Source organism: Mesocricetus auratus, unplaced genomic scaffold (assembly GCF_017639785.1).
Source record: "Mesocricetus auratus isolate SY011 unplaced genomic scaffold, BCM_Maur_2.0 Super-Scaffold_100714, whole genome shotgun sequence".
In the NCBI taxonomy this organism is placed as follows: Eukaryota; Metazoa; Chordata; class Mammalia; order Rodentia; family Cricetidae; genus Mesocricetus; species Mesocricetus auratus.
This window is the reverse complement of record NW_024429270.1, coordinates 745,479-752,225: the sequence shown is the minus strand read 5'-3', so window position 1 is coordinate 752,225 and position 6,747 is coordinate 745,479. Positions and strand designations below refer to the sequence as shown.

General features: G+C 55.6%; 1 long non-coding RNA gene across 1 annotated transcript; it reads left to right on the top strand.

The window, feature by feature from the left end:
* The first annotated feature begins 1,058 nt into the window (after positions 1-1,058).
* Positions 1,059-6,081, top strand: LOC110342539. The gene is made up of 3 exons (XR_002384635.1): positions 1,059-1,163; positions 4,100-4,237; positions 5,526-6,081. It is a non-coding gene; the product is annotated as an uncharacterized LOC110342539 (long non-coding RNA).
* Positions 6,082-6,747: the final 666 nt, after the last annotated feature.

Genomic DNA, 6,747 nt, shown 5'->3' with positions numbered 1-6,747 from the left:
GGGCAGAGTCTTGGAATTGCAGGAGACTTGAGAAGGCGGCATGGTGGGTCAGCATCGCCTGCCCCTAACGTTGGACTAGAGCCCAGGGGGGTTGTTGAGTAAATGAATGAGCACCGAGTGGCTGAGGCATCTGGTGCCCAGCCTGTTGGGAAAGAAGGAAGTATGGTGTCCGTCTGATGTGGACAGGAAGAGGCCTCAGTCCCAGAACCTCATGGGCTCAAATCTCTGCTCTCCCTTACTGACTGCAACCTCAGGGATTTTCCTCACCTGTGTGCCTCAGGTTTCCAACTGTAAATTAGTGCCCCATGGTTCACTGGGTAAAGCAGTTGCCGTGCAAGCCTGACAGCCTGGGCTCCATTCCTAGAACCCGCATAAAGATGGAAGGAGAGAATGAAGTCCATAAAGGCCTCTGGCCTCAGGTGGGGCTGGTGCACTCCGGCGGCAGAAACAGGTGGACCTCTGAGTTTGAGGCTAGCCTGGTCTACAGAGCTCATTCCAGGACAGGCAAAAACCAAAAGCAAGAAAAAAAAAAGTCCTTTGATCGCTACAGATGCACACACACTAATAATAATGGCAATAATAAATTTTGTAACTAAAAGCTGTTAAAATTCTTGGAGGTCTACCTTGGGCAGGAGGATTTGCCAGCAGGGCGAAGAGCTGGTTGCTGCAGGATTGGGTGACTGATGGAGAATTACTCGCAGGAAATAGGAAGCCCTCATTTTTTGGTTGTTTATTTGAGGTAGGATCTGGCGAGCATGAAACTGCCTTGAACATCCTCAGTTTCCAAGTACCACCACACCCAGATGGTATTTTTATTTTTGATATCTAATTTCCAAACTTCATTAGCAGATTTATATAGAAGTTGAAGGAAATGGGTATTGGAGTCACAGTGGCAGACACTTAAGTTTCCTAAAGGCAGAGGGAGTCCAGGGCTCCTGCCCTCCTGATGGGCTCAGGCTCTGTGGATGGGAGGCTGGCTCCCACAGGTGGCAAGCGGCTAGGGCTCAGGCTAGCACACAGAGAAGTTAAATTGAGCTCATAAAAAGGCTCCCTGTTGGGAGTGGAGAGCTGCAGTAAACACTTTGTGATTTGGTCAGGAAGGTCCCTGGAGGCCATACTGCTGGGATCCAGAAGTGCTGGGAGCCCTGGAGACCGAGGAAGAGGTGAGGCTGCTGAGGGACCCCAGCTGGGGGCCAGAGCTCGGAGTCATTGTCCTCACCAGGCCTAACTGATGGTGCTGGTGGGGTGGCAGAGGCTCCCAGTCCTCTCCTGGGCTCCCAGGTGAAGGAAGCAGGGAGAAAGAGGCGCCTATACCCCTCCACCCCCACCCACCCCGAACACTCCGGAAAGCCATCCTCAGGAGTCAACCCAGCAGGAAAAGACCCTCTCCTGCCGGGGATCTTTCTTCTTCCTCTCTCAAACAGGAAATGGGCCCAAGGAAAGACTGAGCGTGCTGCCCTTTGACCCCCAGGAGCTAGCAGCCAGGCCCTCAGTGGCAGCTGCTCTTCCCAGACACAGAGCAGAGCCCTGGCTCCCCCAGACTCCCTGGCACCTCCAGAGAGATAGCATAGAGCAGGGGCCTCCTCCCCATGCCGATCTCCCCACCAGACTGCTTGAAGAGTGGACAGAGGATCAGGCCTGGGAAAGGGAAGCCCCAGGAACAAGGCTTAAAGCATCTGGGGGGGGGGATGTGGACTATGGGGGCTGGGCCCTGCTCACAGCCCTTCCGTGGGTCACTGCTAGTTCATGGAAAGTCACCTAGGGGTCAGGGCCCACAGAAGCATTGGCTTTGGCTCACATGGTGCCTTAAGGAAAGCCTTTAATGCACTGCTAATATTAGCCGTGGGAAGCTCGCCCGTCCAAATGTGGGTTTCCCTCTCCTGGCCATCAGTACCTCTGACCACACAGCCCCTGCTCCCACGTGGCCACAGCTGCTCTCAGAAGGTGAGAGGCAATCTGCACCCCCGTTCCCACCAGCCCCTGCAGCCTTTTCTTGTGCCTACTTTGGGAGGCATTTTAAGGTTAAGGACAGTATGGGGGGGGCAACCAGTGTGAGGTACGGCCTTGTCGAGTACACATGTCACTTACAGGCCTGGACCTTGGTGACCACTGGAGTGTGAGTGCTGACACCAGTCTTCCCCACCAGCCAGTGAGACAGGTACCACCATCACCGTCCCATCTGTGCTGGTATCCAGGGACTCAGGGGGAGCAAGTGACTATCCCACAACCACACAGCTGAGTGATCATAGTCCTAGCCCAATCCAGGCAATCTGAATGTTGAGCCTGCCCATGCTACCCATCCAGGACAAGGAGCTTATGGTTTCACCCACTTCTTTGCCTATCTGGCCTTTCCAAGCCTGGCTGAACCCTTGCCACCACCCAGAACTATCCTCCCCCCACAGCCCTCCACAGCCTCAGCCTACCCGCTTCTCCCTTAGTGTGAATGGCTGTTTGTCTGCTAGCCCTGCCCCAGCAGCCAGCAGCACAGTGTCCTGGGATAATGGGAGAGGAATGACTGAGGAATAGAGAAAGCTGGGCTAAACGGGGTGTAGTGGCGCTCACCTTTAATCCCAGCACTCGGAAGCAGAGGCAGGCGGATCTCTGTGCCTTCAAGGTCTACACAGTGAGTTCCAAGATAGCCAGAGCTACATAGTGAGACCCTGTCCTGAAGGGCACTCCATGGGTGGAGGGGCTATTATAGAGGAGTGGAGGAAAAACGGAGGGCCAGGTGATGCCAAATCCCAGCCCACCCCAGCTGCTTGTATGTGGGGGCATCCAAGTCTGGAGAAAGCAGGCAGCCCAGAGATTCAGCACAGCAGCGGCCCAGACCCTCCGTGTCTCTCATTCCAGGCCTTGGAGTTCCCAGACAGGCTGGGCTTGCATCCCAGGTCTGGCTCCTCCCTCTGCATTGTAACTGAGGGCTGGGGACCCCGGAGTCTGCCCATGTTCTCTAGTCAAGATCGCTAACCCAAGGAGACTTTATCAGGCCTCGTCTCTCCAGGACAGCCATTCTCACTGGAGCCCTGTAGGCATACATGCCCCATGCTAAGCTTTAGTTTCTCTGTACAAAGGGGACCACAACCATAGACTGGCCATGCCCTCCTATGAGACCACCACCCATGTTCTTTATGCCTTCCTGTGCTCTGCAAAGCCACCCAAAGCCCTACTGCCTTGCCCACCTAGGAGGCTGACAGCCATTCCCGCCAACCCTTCCGGGGCATCTGGTGGGGACTAGAGACAGAGGTAGCACTCAGGAGCCAGCTGCAGCTCAGCCCGATGCCCCCACTGCCACTGTCAGCAGAAGACTGCTGACTTTATCTGCTAATTGCAGGGTTGTGAGATGCCAGCTGCCTCCCTGGCCCCAGGCAGGTGCCTCTCAGGGGAGCAGGGGCTCCCTGGAAAGGCCTTCCAGCCCCCTCCCCTGCACTGGGTAATTTCTGTGGAGGGGCCTGGAGGACCGACTGTAAACCGAAGCCTCTGGTTCCCACATAGAGGTTTCCCTCCCCATCCAAGAACTAGCCATGGCTGACCGCCACTGCACCAGCTCCCACCCACACACCCGAGGATCTGCTCTTGTCTTGAGCACCCTGGTGCTCAGCCACACTCAAGACGAGCCTCCTGCCGTGGGTCCCTCTTTACCCCTCCCCTGCTGACTTCCCAATCGCCATCTCTGAGCTTGCCTGTGGGCCAGAGCACCCTTGACCAGGTCAGTCTGGAGACTGGATGCCAGACTGTTCCACAAAGGCTTGGGAGCTACTTGTCTGTCTCTAGCTGGACTGGACTTCAACCTCTGAGGAAGGGGGTCCTGGTCACCCCAGCAGAGGAGCAGGAGGCTTTGGGGTCACGTTCCTCCTTCCCATCTGTGCTGTTGAATGTTAATCTTCTCAGCTGCCTGGGAAGTGGGTAAAACAGGAAAACTGGGACCATGGAGGGGAGGGGCCAGCCAGTGATTGGCTGGTGATTCTGAACCCTGATTCTGAGTAGTGGCTGGTTAACTTGTTGGTGGAGGGAGGCAAGGATGCCACCACAGCCACCACTGGGATTTGGGTCCTCTGCAGAGACCCTTCTCACCCCAAGACTCACTCCTCCTCTCATTTAGGTACATTAGGAACTTCATTACCGAGAAGCTCGTCTGTGGAGGTTATCCCTGACCCTTCGGTTCCATCCTGGGAATCACAGATCCTTCCAGTAGTTCCTGGTCCTACATTCAAGTACCTCAAGAGGGTGGGGCTCAATGGTAAGACACTTGCTTGGCTTGTGCAGGGGCCCTGGGTTCCACCCTCAGCACCGCAAAGAAGGGAACTTAGGGCTGCTGCTGTGGTGAAACACTGACCAAAGCCACTGGGGAGGCAAGGGTTTATTCCGCTCACACTTCCATGTTGCCGGTCATAACCAAAGGAAGTCAGGACAGGAACTCAAGCAGGGCAGGAACCCAGAGGCAGGAGCTGATGCAATAACCCGAAAGGGTGCTCCTCATGGCTTGCTCGAAGTGAGCTCTTAATTCAGTGAGAGACACTGTCTCAAAAATTAAGATGGAGAGTGATTGGATGATACCTGATGTTATTGACCCTTGGTCTCCACACACACACAAATACATGCACACAAATACTAATACGCATATACACACACGTGTGCAGGCACACACAAGCAGAGGGAGGGACTAAAGTAACTGGGAAGAGACCAGCAGGCGAGCGAGGATTGCCTACGCTGCTAAGCAGGGAGCACCAACTCTCTGAACCTCAGTTTCCACACGTGCTCCTTGGGGATAGCCTATGGGAAATGAGAAGAGACAGGTGTCAGGCCTCCAGCAGCGAATCATTTCCCCACCTTTGTCCTGTGTGGATGGGAAGCCAGTTGTCCAGAAGGGGTTGGATGTGTCCTTACTGGGGTTGGAGTCCTGTCCAGGGGCAGACAGACCACCCCACCCAGGCCCTCCCGCTCTCTCCCACACAGCGCAATCTCAGACTCCCAACCTGATGGTTACTCGGGTATCTGGTGGTTAGTTTCATAACCACAGAGAGAGGGAAAGCAGCTTGACTGTTCCTGGCCCCCTTTGCCCAGCTGGGGCATTGAAGCTGGGGGGGGTAGCTATCTGCTTGGGAACTGCGCTGGTGGGAACCCTTCATCAGACAGAGCTTATCTGATCCCAAAGTCCCCGGGGGGGTAAACTGAAGAGGCTGCCAAGAGAAGATGGGCAGAAGAGAGGAGGAGGCGCAGGGTGGGGCAGTCTGCCTAGGTCAGCTGCCACACCTCTGACAGCCCCGGGGGACAATCAGGAAAGTTCTCCCACCTTATGGGTGAGGAACTCAGGCCAAGGCCTTCAGCAGCCTCCTAAATGTCTTAGCCACAACCTGAACCCGGGCTGCTCTCCAGAGCAGATGTGTGCGCACTGCTGTCCCAGAGGCTCACGGGACATTTGAATGGACCACGCACCCCTTCTTGGGACTGCCGAGACAGAGCCACGATGTTCGTGGTATCCCTTTCCATTTCCTACCCCGCCCCCAACCTCGTGTTCTTTGTTCCAGGCTGGGGCCTCTTTTCCACTCCTGTAGGACCCCGTCCACCCTTGGGGCCATCGGACGCGTTTTTCTTTCCAACTGGGACTTTCTTCCCTCCCTCACAAGCTTCTGATCTCATTTAAAACAGAACGCCACTTCCCGAGGAGAAGGAGGTGACAAGCCTTTCCCTGGCTCTGCCCGACATTCTTTCGTGGCTCCTCCCTTCTGTTCCTCGACGCTCATTTTTCCAGATGGTTTTACCTTCTGTGACTGCTCACGTGGTCACCCGGCTGATGCTGACCCCCGGGTCCCTTGCTCACCTGTGATTCCTCATCTTGGCTCACTGGGTTACCCTGGCACAGCTGTACTCACGGCGCAGGGTGGAGGTGGGGGAGGGAGGGGAAGGGAGCTATTGAACAAGTGAGGAGCCGCACTGTATCCTGCTCAGGCCCGGCTACGGAGAGTGCCCACTCTGTCAAGGCAGCAGGAGTCAAAGTCAGAAGCAAGCAGCCTAATGGCCTGGGCCAAGTTTTTTAGAGGAAACTCAAAGATGCAGGGCTATTAAAAATTGATATTTCAATGAGATAATCTCTCTCCTAGGCTTTTAATTGATTGTCTAAAAAGCCTTCCTCTGCTGTTGTACCTCTTTATTTGCAGGGGCCATTAATTTTTTTATGGACGAGCACACCCCGGTAGAGTGGAAAGTCTGCCACACAATAATTCAGAAACAGCGGCTAAGGCGCCAAGGATGCACAGCTGGGGGCCACGGCCACGGTGCCAGCCTTGGCTCTGGGCACTAGCTGGCTGGGGCTGACTCCCTCAAAGAAGGTGGGAAGTCCCTGTGAGCCAGGCCACTGCACTCACACACTCTCCCAGACCTAGCCAGGCCTCGTGAAAGCAGGAGGAGCAAAGGGGCCTTGGAATGGGTTGACTGGGGACCCTGGGCCCTCCCGGCCACATTGATGGCCAGGGCCACACCCACTCCAGGCACCCGCTCCCTCCCCCTGCCATCCCTGGCTGGTGGACCCTCGAGTGAGGGAGGAGAGGGAGTGGGAGGCAGAGTACCCACTTCTGCCCCTTTCCCCTCTCGGAACCCCTCTTTCTCATAGGCCCAATGGGTAACACTGCGATGGAGTGGACTCAGCCTGGTAAACAACAGTGTGCAAAGCAGCTTCGGGTTGATCCCAGCACCCTTCTGCTAGCTCTGCAGAAAGACTCTACTGTCTGTCTGTCTGTCTTTCTCTCTTTC